At 44.1% G+C, this 19,548-nt stretch overlaps 1 protein-coding gene across 5 annotated transcripts in view; it reads right to left on the reverse strand.

Moving 5' to 3' along the window:
• LOC148516718 (zona pellucida sperm-binding protein 3 receptor-like) overlaps nt 1-18,861 on the reverse strand; it is a 200,861-nt gene extending 182,000 nt beyond the window's left edge. For 2 of the 5 annotated variants that reach the window (XM_088479636.1, XM_088479632.1), the window contains exons 1-2: nt 17,433-17,495; nt 16,597-16,730 (exon numbers count right to left, since the gene is read on the reverse strand). The gene's annotated coding sequence lies outside the window, so the exon portion shown is untranslated. Of the gene's footprint in view, nt 1-16,514; nt 16,570-16,596; nt 16,731-17,361; nt 17,383-17,432; nt 17,496-18,790 lie in introns of those variants that run through there. The other 3 variants (XM_088479634.1, XM_088479633.1, XM_088479635.1) reach the window with 3 other exon arrangements.
• Nucleotides 18,862-19,548: the final 687 nt, after the last annotated feature.

Consider the following 19,548-nt stretch of genomic DNA (forward strand, 5'->3'; position numbering starts at 1 on the left):
AAGGTTGGTATATATGTAGAACTAACTTTGGTAAAGTGATAACATTTTGCATGAAGGTTGTTATATATGCAGAACTAACTTTGGTAAAGTGATGAAATTTTGAATGAAGGTTGTTATATATGCAGAACTAACTTTGGTAAAGTGATAACATTTTGCATGAAGGTTGGTATATATGCAGGACTAACTTTGGTAAAGTGATGACATTTTGCATGAAGGTTGTTATATATGTAGAACTAACTTTGGTAAAGTGATGACATTTTGCATGAAGGTTGGTATATATGCAGAACTAACTTTGGTAAAGTGATGACATTTTGCATGAAGGTTGTTATATATGCAGAACTAACTTTGGTAAAGTGATCAAATTTTGCATGAAGGTTGGTATATATGTAGAACTAACCTTGGTAAAGTGATGAAATTTTGAATGAAGGTTGTTATATATGCAGAACTAACTTTGGTAAAGTGATAACATTTTGCATGAAGGTTGGTATATATGCAGAACTAACTTTGGTAAAGTGGTGACATTTTGCATGAAGGTTGTTATATATGCAGAACTAACTTTGGTAAAGTGATAACATTTTGCATGAAGGTTGGTATATATGCAGAACTAACTTTGGTAAAGTGATGACATTTTGCATGAAGGTTGTTATATATGCAGAACTAACTTTGGTAAAGTGATGACATTTTGCATGAAGGTTGGTATATATGTAGAACTAACTTTGGTAAAGTGATAACATTTTGCATGAAGGTTGGTATATATGTAGAACTAACTTTGGTAAAGTGATGACATTTTGCATGAAGGTTGTTATATATGCAGAACTAACTTTGGTAAAGTGATGACATTTTGCATGAAGGTTGGTATATATGTAGAACTAACTTTGGTAAAGTGATAAAATTTTGCATGAAGGTTGGTATATATGTAGAACTAACTTTGGTAAAGTGATAACATTTTGCATGAAGGTTGGTATATATGCAGGACTAACTTTGGTAAAGTGATGACATTTTGCATGAAGGTTGTTATATATGCAGAACTAACTTTGGTAAAGTGATGAAATTTTGCATGAAGGTTGGTATATATGCAGAACTAATTTTGGTAAAGTGATGACATTTTGCATGAAGATTGTTATATATGTAGAACTAACTTTGGTAAAGTGATGACATTTTGCATGAAGGTTGGTATATATGCAGAACTAACTTTGGTAAAGTGATGACATTTTGCATGAAGGTTGTTATATATGCAGAACTAACTTTGGTAAAGTGATGAAATTTTGCATGAAGGTTGGTATATATGCAGAACTAACTTTGTCAAAGTGATGAACTTTTACCTGAAGGTTGTTATATATGCAGAACTAACTTTGGTAAAGTGATGAAATTTTGAATGAAGGTTGTTATATATGCAGAACTAACTTTGATAAAGTGATAACATTTTGCATGAAGGTTGGTATATATGCAGAACTAACTTTGGTAAAGTGATGACATTTTGCATGAAGGTTGTTATATATGTAGAACTAACTTTGGTAAAGTGATAGAATTTTGCATGAAGGCTGGTATATATGCAGAACTAACTTTGTCAAAGTGATGAACTTTTACCTGAAGGTTGTTATATTTGCAGAACTAACTTTGGCAAAGTGATGAACTTTTGCATGAAGGTTGTTATTTATGCAGAACTAACTTTGGTAAAGTTTTAGTTAAATGCAATAGTAGTGGAGTTGTGGCCCTGGTAGTGGAGGTAGGTGAAACTGTCACCGACTTTGTGGTGCACAAACAGCAGTGTTCAAGTAATTGCTCTGGCAGATCTATGAGAGCAAACGTTGTGAAAGTGCACATGCTTATACAGCTTTTGATGCTGATTTAAAAAATCGCTGCTTCAAGGCTTAGAAAAAAGTACTTTTTTGACAGTATGAGGCCAAAATAGGCAAAAAAATCAGTCGTGTACATTTTTTTCTGAAATTCAGCTACCCATATCTATCGATTTCAGACTGTATTAAAATTAATGAAATCGTCCAAATCTGACTGCAAACACAGACGATGTCAGATATCATTATCTGACATGCCGAAACGCGCATCGTTCATCGTCGCAGGCCCACATGTCACATTTTCTTTCAGATATGAATGATTGAACGATTTTTAAAATCGTTATAGTTCATATATGACAACAAATCTGACTGTGTGTATGCAGCATTAGATATGTTTGTAAAGGCAGTTGAAAGATAACCACTATTGACCAATGTGTGTAATCTTTCCCAGCCATACTAACAGTTGCCAATGAAGTGTGGCACCAATCTAGACACTGATCCTGCATCGTAGCTCTATGGTATGCAGTCCAGAAATCTTTCCTATATACTCTATGGTGAAATTAAAGGATCATCATGTGTGAGGACAATATTAGCAATGTGTGACTGGTTGCTAAGAACTTTAACACTTCTCATTCATTTAGTAAACAGTACCAATGAGGTTTTGATATGTGATCTATGGGAAAAAATAATTGTATTGATTTTTTTTTATATACATCCACTCATAGTATGTATACAAGCATTGCACAGTATATTAACATGTTGCACAAAATGACTTACTGCATACAGCTAAAAATAACACATTCTGAACTTCTCTGTAAGATGCCTACAGTACAATCTGGTCACCATGAGGTGTAGAGTAAAATATAAATGACCACATTTGGCTTCCATGGAGGCCTTCTCTTTCTTGTACTTCTTAGGGTTAGCCAAGGATAGAAGGTGGTGGCTTGTGCAATGGGGCATTTTTGGCTCATCACTTTGTAGTGGAGATATTGCAAAAAAAACAATGTTCTGGTTTTTGTTTGTGAAAATCTATTGTCTGCCTTTCCTTGAGTTCTAGGTTAATCCATATTATTATTATTATTATTATTATTATTATTATTATTATTAATAATAATAATAACAATAATAATAATAATAATAATAAATAAAAATGTACCCCCATTTTATCTGTAGTGTAGTAATCTCAACCCCCTCTAGCAGGGGTATACCTGTATTAAGAGAGGAGGGACCCGTGTGCAGTCTTCGTCCGGGGCACCCTCCTCTTTGGCGGTCGGCAGTGCAATGAGCGCAGCAGTATACTCTGGGCACTAGTCTGTGCCACAGTCTACTACACATGTGCAAGTCAACAGGAAATAGTGCGGCAGCCATTTTCCTGGTGATTTCTCTACACCGAAAAAAATTCGTTTTCCTGGCGATTTGTACAGTGAAGCTATGGCCAATTCGGGATTCCAGAGAGGGAAGTACTGAATAAATGAGTGCAGCATGTGTGGTGTGGGCCCACCTGGACCCAGAAGGCTGTGTGCATCATACACCCTGCATCTATTATAGCTAAGCCCCTGCCCTCTAGTGCCCATGCTTTCCCCCTTAGATATTTTACTTAACTTTTCGCAGTCCTCCCGAGTCCTGCATGTGGATCGCCCCTCTTGACATCTTCACACACAGCATTGCCGTACACACAAAGCATTACCGGTACACAGACAAAGTGTTACTGATATGCATATTGTGTTACCTGTATGCAGAAACTGTTACTGAAATACACAAAGCATCACCTATACAGAAAAAGCGTTACCGCTATACACAAAGTACCAATACAAATTGCTCTCAATGATATTCTAGATATCATTATAAAGTGACAACAGGTAGTCACTTTATAAGACCATTTTGAAGACCCCACAGGATAGACCCTGCTCTCTGAATTTGCCATAGTAGGGCAGATAGCCAGGAGGACTGACACCTCACCTCAGGATCAATCACCAGGCTGCAGGCTTAACAGAGATGTGGCTGCGCTGCAGAGTGGACAGAGGGCCTGATTCAGCAAGGAACACACGTATGCAGACGCACGCAATCGGCCGATTGCTGTGTACAGCACATTGCATTGCGCGTGGGCGAACTAGCTACTGCGACGGGAACTGCGTCTGCAGAGGCTACGCAGACCAGGAACACAGTGATTGACAGGAAGTGACGTTTGTGGGGGGTAGTCGGGCAAACGCAGGCGTGCCTGTACGTTTGGACGGCGTTTTAGGTGCATGCATATTTAAGTCCTTGTGGCGACGGACGAAGCCTGAGGTCTAGTTGCACGCAGGCAGTGGCAGAAATCCTGCGTGGAGTCAGGTCAACCATTATTATGCTAATGTTCTCGAAGTTACCGATGTTTCTGCTGTCTTGCGTGGTATAATAGGACGCACGTTAAGGGAAGTGGGTGGTATTGTGTAGTGCTGGGAGTAAGTTTGTTCTGCGTGCGTATGCATTTATTACCATATACTCGCAGCGGACGGGTGGGTGCATCTGCATCCGTGCGTTCCTTGCTGAATCAGGCCCAGAGTGCGGTGGTGCAGCACATATGTGACATCACACTGCGCTGAGGAGGCGCAAAAACACTATGCGTATGTGGCGCTAGGAGGGCTTCTGAAGCCGCATGTGGAACCAATTTATGCTGGAGTTTGATCCGCCGGCTCTGCGGACAGGAGTGGGCAGTTGCTGGCTGGCAAATTATAGCCTGGGGGGGCAAGCACACAGCACTGGCCCTTAGTGAAAGAGGGGTGGCCCACAGTGGTTTCAGAAGCCACTAATATAAATGACAATTCCACTTTATGGGGTCGATGCAGAGTGGGAAGTACATCAGTTTACATAAAGCATTTTACGGGAGAGAGAGAATGGGGCATATAGGAGGAATAGGAAGAGAGATTTAGGGGGAAAGAAAGAATGGAGAAAGGAGAAATATGGATAGGAAGACAAAACAAATATTGCAATACACAATGGAACATCGCTGGATTGACCCAAAAAGCTTATGATCATGGTCCAAAATGCTTGTGTGTATGTGTGACACTAGTAAAAGTGAACAGAAAAACAGAAAAGTAGTAAAATATAAGTTACCATACTACATAGCTTGCTATTGATATTGATGTTACCACTGACAGGAGTATATAACGAGTACCAGGAGGCCTTGAGTAGAAGTGATCAAGAGAGCAGATGTGTGCTTGGTTGTAGAGTGGTCTTGTGGCCTGTAGTTGCCTGGGGCCTGAGTACTGGTTTGACATCAAGTTGCAGCTCTGAGGGCTGATATGTACTTGGCTGAGGTGTGGCCTTGGGGCCAAGTTGCAGCCTGGAGGGCTGATGTGTACTTGGCTGAGGTGTGGCCTTGGGGCCAAGTTGCAGCCTGGAGGGCTGATGTGTACTTGGCTGAGGTGTGGGCTTGGGGCCAAGTTGCGACTGGAACAGAAACTTTTCTGAGCAGTGAGCTTATGGCCGTGATGCGACTGAGACAGCCATGACTGTAATAGCAAAGTCCACTCAGATGCTGCAGTGCAACTGAGACACCATGATGTTGTATAATAAAACAGACTATGCAGTGCAGCGGAGGGCGCCGTGATAGTAATAGCAAGTCCGATCAGACGCTGCAGTGCGGCTAGTACTGCCGTGATGTAGTATAACAGTAGTTACAACTAGATACCGCAGTGCAGCGGAGGTAGCCGAGTTGGTAAGGCAATGTACACTGAGATGCTGCAGTGTGGCTGAGACAGCTAGAATACAGACTGGACAGGAGGAGCAGGAACATAACACAAGGATGACATTCCACACACCGGAAACCGGAAGCCACGTACTGGACGCTGTAGCCGGCATCAGAGCAGAGAACCAGCAGTGGTGAAAAAGGAAGAGGATCCAATCAGAGGAAGTCAGAGGTGACGGAGCAGTCAGAAGGGAGGACCTTACGGAGTAGCAGCCCAGCGTCCCTGTCTCCTAGCAATAGGTGCAAGAGAGCCACCCGAAGCACCGATGTCAAACAAGATACTACGGCGACTTGTGACAGCAGCCCATATGGTCTTGTGAGCAGCCACATATATAGCTAGTGATATGGGAACTAGATGGAGCAGCAAATAGACTCCATCCCCTCATTATTTAGCAATGACGCTCCCATGTCTTACATGCGCTGACAGGGCCGGGCTGGGGCTACTGTGAAGTCAGTAGAAGACGTGCTGCAGACGGCAACCTATTAGGTTTTAATTGTGTGTCTGCCCGCCCTCAGCAACTCGAAAGAGTATTGGCCCAGGAGGGGGGCGGTGCAGGCTGTGGTCAGGGCGCGGGGCTTCAGACAGCCACAGGCAGATTGCTGTAGCAGGAAAGACATTTCCTGCCTACAGCAGCATGGCAGATGTTTGTGGGCCTATTTTAAAGGGAGGCTTGGAGCTGCAGCTCCATTTGCCCCACTGTTAATTCAGCTCTGATTTTAAGGTCTCAATTCCCCATGGTTAGCTCTAGCAGCAAGGGATTGTTTGAGGGTTGACCTTTCCTTTACTTGTTGCCATAGTTGTGCTGTAAATGACATCTCCATTCAAATGGCTTCTAAAAAAAATGGACCTAATAAATACAGGTGATACACTTGCCCTAAGTTGTATGTAAAAGGCCAATAAAATAAAAACTGATGTCAAATGATTAAGAAAATAATTTGTTACATGATAAAAAATTTGTTCCACTTTTCCCCTATGTATTTATGATATATTTATGTTTTTTATTATGGATTTGAGACATTGTTTTTGGCTATATTTTAAACCCAGAAAAGCTGACTGCCATGTAGTCATATGCTGGGTACACACTAGACGATATGTCGTCCAATCCGGTGGATCGGAACAACATAGCGGGCACATCCTCTAGTGTGTACCCGCCATGTCGTTGATGAAACGCACTCCCATGCTTCATAAGCGACATCCTTTTTTCAGCCCTACATGCAGGGCTCACTGGGAATGTCGTTAGCAAGGGCCATGCTGCCGAATACAGCATGGCCCCCGACATTGCTCTGTCGCTGCCCGCGCACACACACTTGCCGATGCCGGCTCTCCCACCGGGTCCCGTCGCTGAAGATATCAGGTACACTAGACATTATCTAGTGTGTACCCAGCATAAGAGACAGGATTACTAAACAACCACCTTATATAAAATATTCCCATCTATTACTCAACTGAACGACACTACAATTAACATAACAAAGTCTGAAATTCCTTAAGAAAATACAACCTTCCCGGTCACATACCCAAGTTTAAGAGGCCTAATGCTCGAACAACGAATATTGAGACATATTAAGAAAAATAAGGAAGAGAAACCTTTTGGTTTGGTCATATCCCTTAATTCCAGCGAAGGAAAATCTTAGGGGTCTATTTACTAAGCAGTGTTAGGAGACAGAGTGAAAAGTGATAAGGTGCCAGCCAACCAGCTCTCAACTGTCATTTTTCAAACACAGCCTGTGAGATGGCAGTTGGGAGCTGATTGGCTTTTTACTCTGTCTCCTAACACAGCTTAGAAAATAGACCCCTTAATGTTACAGCAAGCACAGACATTCTTGAGCAGTGGTTCTCAACCCCAATCCTCAAAGTTTCCCAACTGGTCATGCTTTGAGGATTTATGTCTGTGGAAAAAGGTGGGATAATTACTTACCCAGCAAAATAGGTTATCTTACTGTGTTAGTGGAACTTGAGAACTGAAGTTGAGAACGCCTGTTCTAGAGAATTGTGTGCTTCCAACTTTGCGGCAACAGTTGGGTAAGATCCTTTTCCGTTTCCGAATGAAATTGCAACCATGCAAAAAGTTTGGTCCATCAAAAATGGTTTTCGTGGAAGAATTTGACAGGCCTGCACAGAGTATTTGGTAAAGATTTCTGGACTGCACAACCTGACTATATATATATGATGGGAGGTGCTACCTGATGAGACTAGTTGCAGGCACAGAAACAGACAAATCTCAGGTGCACAACTCCAAATTATTAATAATATATATAAATGCAATAAAATTTTGTAATCAATAGTGGTTTTTAGCATAATCATGGCCAAGGTTATGGGCCTACCCACCATATCCAGGTAACTCTTTCGAGTAGGTCCCTAACATACTAGGGTTCAAATCCAGACAGCAGGACCCCCCAAAACTGGCCCAGCCAAGCTGCCCCAGGGCACCACCATAGTAAGAAAAGTGCAGTGTTAAGAGATAGTTAGGAGCAGCTGCAGCTGCATATAAAGAATGAAAATAAAAAAAGTGAAGTACATATATATTAAACACACAGTGAAGGGTTAAAATGTGTTATAAAGGAAAATGTGTTATAATGCGGTGCCCTGAGACAGATCAACCAATGCAATCCAGGGGGACCCACACCCCAAAAATGAACCAAAGTTGCACTACAGTATATAACTTGTAGGACTTACCTAGAATTGTGCCTAATACAGTGTGCATATACATTACCAGACTCCATGCTTTTAAACCAATAAGGAAGGGTGCTAATCCAGAATGGGGGCATCTCCTTTCCCTCAGTTGTGCAATAAAGCACATTAAATGGAGTATATGGGAAAGATTTCTGGACTGCACAACCTGACTATATATATGATGGGAGGTGCTACCTGATGAGACTAATTGCAGGCACAGAAACAGACAAATCTCAGGTGCACAACTCCAAATTATTAAAAATATATAAATGCAATAAAATTTTGCAATCAATAGAGGTTTTTAGCATAATCATGGCCAAGGTTATGGGCCTACCCACCATATCCAGGTAACCTCTTTTGGGTAGATCCCTAACATACTAGGGTTCAAATCCAGAGCGCAGGACCCCCCAAAACTGGCCAAGCCAAGCTGCCCCAGGGCACCACCATAGAAAGAAAAGTGCAGTGTAAAGAGATAGTTAGGAGCAGCTGCAGCTGTACAGAGCCCTGACCTCAACCACATAAAACATATTTAGAACTAATTGCAATGCTGATTGTGAGCCGGACTTTATCGCTCAACATCACTAATGCTCTTTTGGCTGAATGGATGCAAATCTTTGTTCCAAAATATAGTGGAAAACTTCCCAAGAACAATGAAAAGTGTTACAGCAGCAAACGGGGGAACAACTACATATTAACATTAATGTTCATGGTTTTACACATTGGTGTAATGTTTGTGAGTCCACCTATTTTTGTTAAGTAGTGCAGATGGTGCAAAGGTCATACACGTTGATGGATAGCCTAGTTTTCCCTAGTTTTCCCTGGCTTTGAATGCCCTGTACAAGGCATTTAAGTTAAGCCATCATGATTAAAAGGAATGGTAACACCAGTAGGAGTGAAATACATGTAATCAAAATGATAATTAGAATGTTTTTTATATAGCACTTTTCCCCCAATAGTACTCGAAGTACTAGAGCTAAGAGAGAGCTAAGCATTTGGGTTGTATTTTTTTCCCAGAAACTAAAGGGGCATTAATGAAATAGTCTTCAGTCTGTTTTTGATGGTTTATAGAGTGGAGACCTCTTGAACTATGGAGGAAGCGAGTTCCAGAAAGTCGGAGAAGCAAACTTAGGGAAGTTGAAGTTCTAGGTACAGCTAATAGTTCAGCAGCAGATCAGAATAAGTAAGTAGGTTGTGTTTCAGCTACCTTGGACCTTGGGTATATAGGGCAGGATGTACTAAGCATCGCATCCATGATGCGTTACATCCCACCACTCATTGGGTACATAACGGCGTAGTAAAAGTTGACATGAACTGTTCATGATTAAAACCCCACAAATATCACTGTGATGAAATAGTTCTATTAATTAGAAGGTGGACGAAATTCCTCTGCAGTGCCATGGGAGGCAACAACTATAAAGAACATCAGGTTACACTAAGGGCCTCATTCAGAGGCGGTCGGAGGATGCAAGCGGTCGCTCAGAAACTGGGCGGCCGCTTGCATCCTGACCTCCCGCCTCTGTTGCGGTCGTTAGGCTGTGGGTTAACACCCACAGCTCTAATGACCGCTCCGGTGATGGTCGCGATGGTCAGAGATCGGGGCTTACGACGAGACCCTAGGGTAGGGTCTCCCTTGTCGTAAGCCCCGGAGAGCTTCTGGCTCTGTCTGAGCCGGAAGCTCTCCACTGACATCACTAGTGATGTCAGTGGGGCCTCCCCCAAACGGTAGGCGTTCCCATGGGAATGCCTCCGTTTGGGCTGACACCCCCCCGGCCTGCCTTCCAAACGGGGCGAGCTGTCAATCAACATCGACAGCTCGCCCCCTTTGGATCGAGACCCGCTACGACCGGCGCTGTCAGTCGTAGCGGGTCTCACGCATGCGCACGACGGCGCCGGCGCCGTTGTGCGCATGCTCTGTGGGGGGCCATCGACCCAGTCCGAGCGCATCGGCGCTAACGACCGGGTCTGAATGACCTCCTAATTGCTGCTATAGACATAGGAATATATAGAGATATAAATGAAGTGACACAGAAATGCCAAAGTGACACAGGCAGTAAGGGAGCAGAGGAAGCTATTCAGAAGGAGCAATGGGGTAAGAAAATACAGAATATAAAACATTTTGGAAAAGGAATTTGAATCACAATCTTGGAATTTGCTACCAATGAGAAAAAGTATCCAGAGAGAAAAAGGAGAGGAAGTTTGGTAATGACAGTCATTTAAACATTTCCGGCAAGCCTGAGTTATGTAATCACTACCTAAAACCAGAATTAAGTGAGTTATATTTGAACAAAAAGTCACACAAAGGTCACTATTCCCACACAGACAGCTCCAGGCATGAACACAGTAGGACAACCATTTGGCTGCCTGAGTCCTTAAATAAATTAGCATGTAGTGTGATCTCAGCAAAATCTATATCCCAAACATAAGTATTGAGGAAGGGGGAGATGTTAAGCAGGCTCTTATATGTGTACCAGTGACCTCCAAGCCTTAAAACAAACCAGTGAGTACTTGAGGGGTGATATTCACATCTATAGCAATCTAACCCAACTTTTAGTTCAGTGTCTATCTGTCCCACATGTTGCATGTCATTTACTCCCATACCTTTCTAAAGCTGGGTACACACCTACAGATATATCTGCAGATCGTGTGATCTGCAGATGATGGTTGCTCATACTTCATACACACTGAACAACCATCATCTGTCATCTGTGCGCAGGTCCCGTCGGCCAGGGGGCGTCCCGCACCCCCCTACTCGTGGCCTCTGCTGCAAGTGTACGGGTGGTCAGCAGACTGCCCGTGCACAGCACGATGGAGATATATATCTGCAGCTGTAGCTACCATCAGCTGGGCAGCACAGCCGACGCGATATGTCTGTGAACTACGTCGTTCACAGACATATAGCTGGTACAAACTGGCCAACGAGCACCCTATATATTGGCAAATCAATTGATTGGCCAATATATCTGCCAGTGTGTACCCAGCTTAAGCTGTGGTGGGTAATCACAATTACCAACAATCTACTGCTGCCTGACGTCTGTTAAGAGATGTATCGTGCCCTTCTTGCCCTAATGTGTTAAGTCCCTCAAGGATGAAGTCGTGGTGATGTCAATGTGTTTTACATGGTAACCCCAATACAGAAACAATACTTCCAGATACTGTAATGCAGGGGTGGGGAACCTTTTTTCTGCCGAGGGCCATTTTGATATATATATATATATAATATTATTTGCGGGCCTTGTGCAGGCCACGCCCCCTCCGTGTGATGTCACACACAGGCGGGGCCACAAACGCCGGTGATTACAGCAATGCCCGGAGCATCCTGAGGATGCTCCAGGAGCTGTAAGGGCAGCAGTGTGACCATCTGAAGTGTCCTAAGGACGCTCCTGGCAGCACTGCTGCATAGATTTTGGCTGCAGAGTGCTATTCTAGGCACCCTGCTAGCCAGATGAGACTACCAGAAAAAAGCTCCGAGGGCCACACCAAATGATTCCGGGAGCCTTATACGGCCCCAGGGCCTGAGGTTCCCCATCCCTGCTGTAATGGAACACTGTGTTCAAACTACCATCATCACAGGCTGCCTATAGCCTATAGCGAATTCTGAATAGATGTAGCTAGATGTATAAAAATAATGCTGAGCAAGACTTGTGCAAATGTTTACTACTCTGCGCATGGTGAGATAATTACCTACATACCTGAGTATACACAAGTTTTTATTATGTTTTGGACGTGGCTTCAGCACTGTGGTTAGCAGTGCTCAAAGAAAAACAGTTATGTTTGTAGGGATAATTTACCAAATGGATCTCCAGGCTGTGTGGTCTGTGTTTGCCTCCATCATGTTCATTTAAGTACAATAGAAGTATGATTATTCGGATTGGAACTAATTCATGAAAATCAGTTTTGTTTGATTTAAAGGGTAAATAAACATCTCTGTTGAAATGTAGGCCACTTTACAATAGCAGGTACTGCAATCTGTCTCTGGTTCTTGGCAGGAGCAGAAAGACAGGTTGCAGAATAAAATCTGCTTGTCCAACTGCTCCAGTGGAGTAGGAGGCGGTATGCAGTTGGCAGACAATCAGTTCAGTGTGGAGTGGCTTCCAACTTTATCAGGAGTGATCTCACTGGGATTGAGATGGCAGCACACTTATGGATAACAAGCAGTTGGAAATGGAGATCACCACATTCACATAGTGGGCCTGATTCAGAGCCACTCGTAAGCGGCAGCTCGTTCGCTCCGAGCGATGTTTGCCCAACTGCGCATGCGTACGGATCGTTATACGCATGCACGAACCAGTCAGTGCGGTCGAAATTCATGTGCTCGCAAAATAGCGAATGCCTGATAATTTGAGTGACAGAATGAGGCGTATGTGGGTGGTAACAGGGGAAGGTGCTTGAAAACGGGGAGTGGAAATCCGATCGCAGGCGTGCTTAAAGGTCAAAACGGGCGTTTTAAGGGAGTGCATAATTAATCCAGCAGCGTCATTGACCACGTCACTTGGTTTTTTTTAACTCAGAACTGCTCGCAAAATAGTGGTTGAAAAAACCAACCACAAGAACAGCGAGCAGTTCAGACGCTGGTCGATGTACTCGATTAATCTAATAAATAGCGGACATGACGTATAGTGCGAGCGGCCAGGGGGCGTATTTTTCAAATTTACGTTCGCATGTTTTGCTCGCTCGTTCAGACTTAGAGGCGTGAACAGACCGCAAAGTGCGAACGGTTCATTTGAATAGCCACCCCTTTTTAGAAAACGAACGACCGCAAATAGCGAGCGGCTCTGAATGAGGGCCAGTATTTGGATAATTAGGGTGTCAGGTAATCAGTGCTATATTGTATGATGTAGGTTTCTTTATTTACCACAAATGACTGGACAGGATGAAGGTAAACTGAGATGTCTGGAGCTACCATGCACTGTATATTATGTTTAATAAAAGTAGTTATTTAAAATAGATTTTCTTTGTTTTGCAAAATGAGGCTTTAAACTGGTTTCTTTGATTCACAGGGGTAAATTTACTAAGATGGGAGTTCTATTAAGAAGTGATGTTGCACATAGCAACCAATCAGATTGCAGGCATTATCTTCTAGAAGGTGCTAGATAAATGAGAAGTAGAATCTGATTGGTTGCTATGGCCCCCACGCGACACAAGTAGTTTAAGATTCTTCAATTTAAAACAAAAAGTGTTGGCAAAGGCGATTTAAACATGGGCAAAGCACAGACATCAGCTAATTTGTAGTAACTCTATAACGGGTCTGACACCGGGTAAGAAATTATTGTTTCTACTGTTGATATTCCTATTAGTGTTTTACTTGCTGCATTCTGGTAGTGTTTATTCTAGAATGCTCTTTTCTATCTTTTTTAATGTTAGAAAAACTGGGTATCAAACACTAATCAAGCACATTTGTTTAATATGGTGCATATGAAGCCATCTGTTCCGGTGTGATATATTTAGTCGACATTCATTATGTCAACATGAGAATATCGACATGGTCATACTGTTGATATGTTCATTATGTTGACACGGAGCATGTCCACATTCAGCATGTCAACACTGATGTTATGTAGACATTGGGGAAATTTCAGCATACTCTCTTTGCTATAATTCTGAGCCTGATTCAGGAATGCAGTTGCTAATACGCACGCAATTGGCCTATTGTTGCGTTCTGCACATGCGTATGCATCGCAGCATGTGTGCGCGAACCAGCCGCTGCTATCGGGACTGCAATCGCAGTGACTACGCAGACCCATCACGGAGTGATTGGCAGGAAGTGCTGTTTGTGGGTGGTGACGGGGTGGTCGGGCGAACGCAGGGGTGCCAGTGCATTTCATCGCCGTTGCAGGGGTATGCATACATTAGTGACTGCGATGGCCTACGCAGTCTGAGGCCTCATACCGTGCGTGGTTGTTAGCAATTTCTGAGTTAGGTCAAGGCTTGTGCAATTTGTGTATGAGGCTGCGATGGTACTCGATTGTACCGATGGTTTCGCAGTCTTGCTAAATAGTATGGATGTGTGGCAAGTAAAGTGGGTGTCCTTGTGTAGTGCTGCGAGGGAATAGCAATCGCAATGAACTAGCATACTATCGCAGTTGAACTGCATGCGTAATTGCTATTGCATACGCAGTTGCGTACGGTAGCGAATCAGGCCCTCTGCCCCTAGCCCTAACGGTAAGCCTAAGGTGCCAATCCAATTGTCCAGGTGTGAGTTGTCATTGCCACGGCGTTAAAATTCAGAAACGGGCACCTGAACTAGCACCCATCACAGCATGCTCCAAGGTTGAATTTGCACAATTTTGCTCGGCGCACTATGGCTCTGAGAGCACTTTTGTGCAAGTTGGTGCTACCATAAAGTGCGACTGTTGTCACAATGACTCGCATCCGTGAGACTGTAGCTAATTGGATTGACCCCTAATGCCGGGTACACTCTAGACAATATGCATGTCAGCAACATCATCTAGTGTGTACCCTCAATGTCACTGATGAAGCGCGCTTCCACGCATTGTCAGCGATATCACCCGTCAGACCTGCATGCATGTCCGATGGGCGACATCGTCAGCGAGGACCATGGCTCCCGCTGCCGCGCTGTCACTCCTGACATCAGCAAGTCTGTATGCACTTGCCGATGCCGGCACCCCCGTATGAAGGGGCTGGCTGGGTACACATTGTTAAATGTGTACCCAGCTTAAGTGCGCTTGTTAAATGTGTACCCAGCTTAAGTTTCATTGAAATGTTGACAATATGACAGTCAACATTTCCAGTGTCGACCTTAATGATGTCAACATTTTAGCCATGTCGACATCAACAATGTCGACCTTCTGTCCGCATTGTTAATGTCAACATTTTGAACTGAGACATTCTGAAAGCATGCCATCATGCTTTCATGATCCACTAAAATTTGTGCTATGTTCCTCTGACAGACAGATCTTAGGCTGGGTACACACTAGGACGCTGTCGGCAAGATGTGTAGTTTCTGGACAAATCGGAACAAGATATCGTCCAGTGTACACTGACTTTCTGTGCGCTCCCCCGGTCGCATGCAATATCATCCGGTCAGCCTTACTGCACAGCCAACGGGACAATATCGCATGCGGCTCCATTGCAAGTAATGAAGGACGAAATGACGGATCGTTCAGTTGTTCATTACATTGCTCAGTGTGTACCCGCGGTACGAAACGTTGGCCGGGTACACATCACTAAGTGTGTACCCAGCATAAATGTTCTGAATATTGACAAATGGGAATATAACTTCTTTAATATTAATGTTATACAGAATGACACTGAGGGCCGGATTCAATTAGAAGCGAAAAGTCCGTTTCCACAATATTTTTTCACCGATGACGTCATTTTCGCCGGTTTCAACTCATCCTTGTATTCAATTTGTCCGACTTTTTGCTGGTGTTAAAAGTTTGCTCCTTGTAACCAGCGAAAAAGTTTTGCCTATGAATACCCGGTGGAAAAAAGTCCAGAATTGGGGTTTTGAGGTGCAAAATTGCTGCAAACCCCCCAAAACCCTTTTTAGTCCCCCCTTGACGCTAATTGCATCAACATATGCTAAAAAACCCCCACAAAAGACACCCCAAAAAAGAACTTTGAAAAAGTGGGCGAAAAAAATCAAAGTGGGGGTACAAAATAAAAAACTAGCGAAATAGCCTTTGGGGGGGTCTGCAAGTATGGGGGGTGTTTTTTGGATTGCAGGTGTTTGCTGAAGGTGTGTTTTTGAAGCTTTTTAATACTTGATTTTAGCAACTTTAAAATATGCTTGCACCCATTTTCATGTACCCCAAATTTGCTGGAACTACTTATTTCCCCCCAAAAAAGTGTCTAATGCTATTCTATCCCAAAGACGCTAAATAGCGCCTATTGAGACCATTCAAAGACCCCAAATACCTTCAGCAGGGCTAATCGGGGGTACCCATAGTGAACCCCCATGTCAGAGCATCTTTTGTGGGGTGTCAGACTGATTTCCCCAAAAATTACAAGACTTTTCGACGATTTCGTTCTCACCGAGTCCCATTTTTGCCGATTTGGAATTGAATACGGGGATAAGTGGGGACGCGCGCAATACTATTTCGCGCCCAAAACCTCCGATGACGGCGAAAAGTCCGGCCTTGGATTTTTCGCTTTTAATTGAATATAGGCCTAAGTTGCAATTCAGGTCTAAATACATTTATATAAATATGAATGAGAAATACAGTCACACTTATTTGTACACAAGAAAAATATTATATTGTGGATTGTTATTAAACAACATACAGTACATTAGAGAGGTAAATAAATACTGTATCTTTTATGCATAACCAGAATCAGACATCAGCAGTAAGCAACTTACAGAGACTCTGTGACTGTACACTACAGATAACAGACGGGTGTGCCTCTCTAGCGGTTTGCAGTTTGCACACAGGAACACTCACCCTGCGCCGGGTCACTTATGTATGTCACCTCCTAAAAGATACAACTGAGTCCCAGTAACAGCCGTTCTGCAATCACCCTCACTCAGCTCAACTCAACTCCCATCGGCAGTGTTTCTGCAGCAGTGTTGCCAACTCTGAAATGGAAAACAAGCAACCTATAAGCAAAAAACAAGCCCAAAACAAGCCCAACCCAATCCTAAAAAGCCCAATAAAAAAGCCCAATTTATGGGGGTGTCTCTTTGTCCTTACTCTCTACCTGCCTAACTTCCTTTATTCCCCCTCTTCTCTAACCTAAGTATATTAGTGTATGCACAGCCTTATCTGCCTATATTGCTTTTCTCCCTCTACACAAGCCTCCATAGTTTTACCTCCTCCCTCTCTTCATACCTCATTCCCTTGCCAGTCTTCAGCTGGGTACATACTTGCCAATGTGTGTACCCAGCGATGTGATGCCCGACCACACAATATATATCGGGCAGTCGATACATACTGCATGATGTGGTGTCCAAACATTCGATATGTCGGGCACCGGCTCCATCCACTATGCCAGCATCGGCATCTTAGACGTTCCATCGGCCCTACATGCAGGCCGACGGAACGACCCCGATGGACGACCCGCAGGTCACGCATAGTGGGTACACACTGGCCAATTTGGACGATATGTCAGCCCAATCCGCAGGATCAGGCGACATATCATCTAGTGTGTACCCACCTTTCCTTTACCTGACTCTTCTTCTCTGCATTTCTCTCACCCCTCTTCCTTACCTCCTTCATTCCTGTCACCTGTCTAATTCCATTATCCCCTCTTTTTAACAGCCTCAGTAATTTTAACTCACCCCAGCCACGCCTCCTTCCCGTTACCACACACCATGTAGTGGTGAGGTCGTCCCTCCCCCGGCCCAAAAACTGACTGACTGGAAACACACAAAACGAAAAAAGCAAACAAGGAGGAGAGCAGTCCTCCTCCAGAGTGCTCAGTCAGCCCTGATCGTTATCCGGTGACTCAGTCACACTTGGGGACGTTTATGAAATTGATGCCCTGCACATAATAACAGTGCTGTTACCAGCATCCAACTCGATTATGTCATTATGTAGTACAGTGTAGAGCAGGGATGAGCCCTCTTAGTCATCAAAAGTATAAAATAACAATATTAGGGGATATCATTTAACATCCACTAGTACATTTTAGCTGTAGTGTTTTAGATAAAACAGTGTAGAATTTGCAGCTGATTTAGTAGGGCGCTGACACTAGACCTCCCTCACACCAACATCAGCAAAGATGAATAAATATAAAAGAAGCACTTAAATAAAATTGTAACAATTACTAAGATATACAAATATATATATATATATATATATATATATATATACAGGGGCCAGTTCGAGACATTGTGGAGCTCAGGGCGAAAGTTCCTAGTTGCGCCCCCCTCCCACAAAAAAAAATGAAATAGATGGCGTTCCTCGGCGCATGCGCTTATGGAAAGGGGGCGTGTCCTTCCCCGCTTGTATATCTATAGTGTCAGCCCTCTGTGTGTGTCTCTATAGTATCAGCCCTCCCCGTGTGTGTCTCTATAGTGCCAGTCCTCCCCCTCTGTGTCTCTATAGTGCCAGCCGTACCCCTCTGTGTGCCTCTATAGTGCCAGTCCTCCCCCTCTGTGTGTCTCTATAGTGCCAGCCCATCCCCTCTGTGTCTCTATAATGCCAGCTCTCCCCCTCTGTGTGTCTCTATAGTGCCAGTCCTCCCCATCTGTGTGTTTCTATAGTGCCAGGTCCTCCCCCTCTGTGTGTCTCTATAGTGCCAGCTCTCCCCCTCTGTGTGCCTCTATAGTGCCAGTCCTCCCCCTCTGTGTCTCTATAATGCCAGCTCTCCCCCTCTGTGTGTCTCTATAGTGCCAGTCCTCCCCCTCTGTGTGTTTCTATAGTGCCAGTCCTCCCCCTCTGTGTGTCTCTATAGTGCCAGCTCTCCCCCTCTGTGTGTCTCTATAGTGCCAGCTCTCCCCCTCTGTGTGTCTCTATAGTGCCAGCCCTACCCCTCTGTGTGTCTCTATAGTGCCAGCTCTCCCCCTCTGTGTGTTTCTATAGTGCCAGCTCTCCCCCTCTGTGTGTCTCTATACTGTCAAGAAGATCTGACAGTTCTGCTACAATACATTTAACCCCCTCTGCACTCCCTTAGAGTACAGTTCTATTAACCCACCTTGCACTGTGTGGTCTTTCCAGACCGATACACATAACAGACCTCTGACATTCTGCACACAGCGTCCTATTCTCATACAGGACAATATAAGTTGTTGCTGGTACCCGTATAATGTAAGTTGATGCTGGTTGCAACAGCTGGCTTAGTGACTGAAATGCATGCCCATTTCCCCAGGTAGTGAGGGGGTAAATGGGGGCAGTGGATACACTGCATCACAAAAGCAGAAGCAGTAGCAATTTCCCCAGCAGTACTGCACTCCACTCACTGTTTAGCCGGGAAGATGTAGCCAGACACTGCTGGGGGGCCCTCGAGGGGGTTGCTGAAGAACAATGCACTTCCTTGTAAGATGCATGAATCCTGAAGAGTACAGATAGGAGGAATTACCCTCAACACCCCCCTCCACTGGCCTGATGAGAGAGCTGAGCTCCTATCAATCTCTGCAGTAGCCAGCAGAGCCCTGGAATGCCCAAAGGAATTCCAGATGCCCTAGGCATTTGCTTAGAATGCCTATGCCTAGGGCCAGCTCTGCCAGCCCTCCCCCTGTGTATGTCTCTATAGTGCCAGCCCACCCACCTCTGTGTGTCTCTATACTGTCAGCCCTCCCCGTGTGTGTCTCTATAGTGTCAGCCAGGGATTGCCATCAGAAATTGTGAGGCCCGGGACTGACAAAATAGGCAGGCCCCCCCCCTCCATATAGTTCAGAAACTGTGAGCCAGAAGAGGGCGCAGACTGCAGTGAATGGCAGGTACGGCTAGTAT

The sequence above is a fragment of the Taudactylus pleione genome, unplaced genomic scaffold (genome assembly GCF_031769625.1).
Source record: "Taudactylus pleione unplaced genomic scaffold, aTauple2 ptg000242l, whole genome shotgun sequence".
Classification (NCBI taxonomy): Eukaryota; Metazoa; Chordata; class Amphibia; order Anura; family Myobatrachidae; genus Taudactylus; species Taudactylus pleione.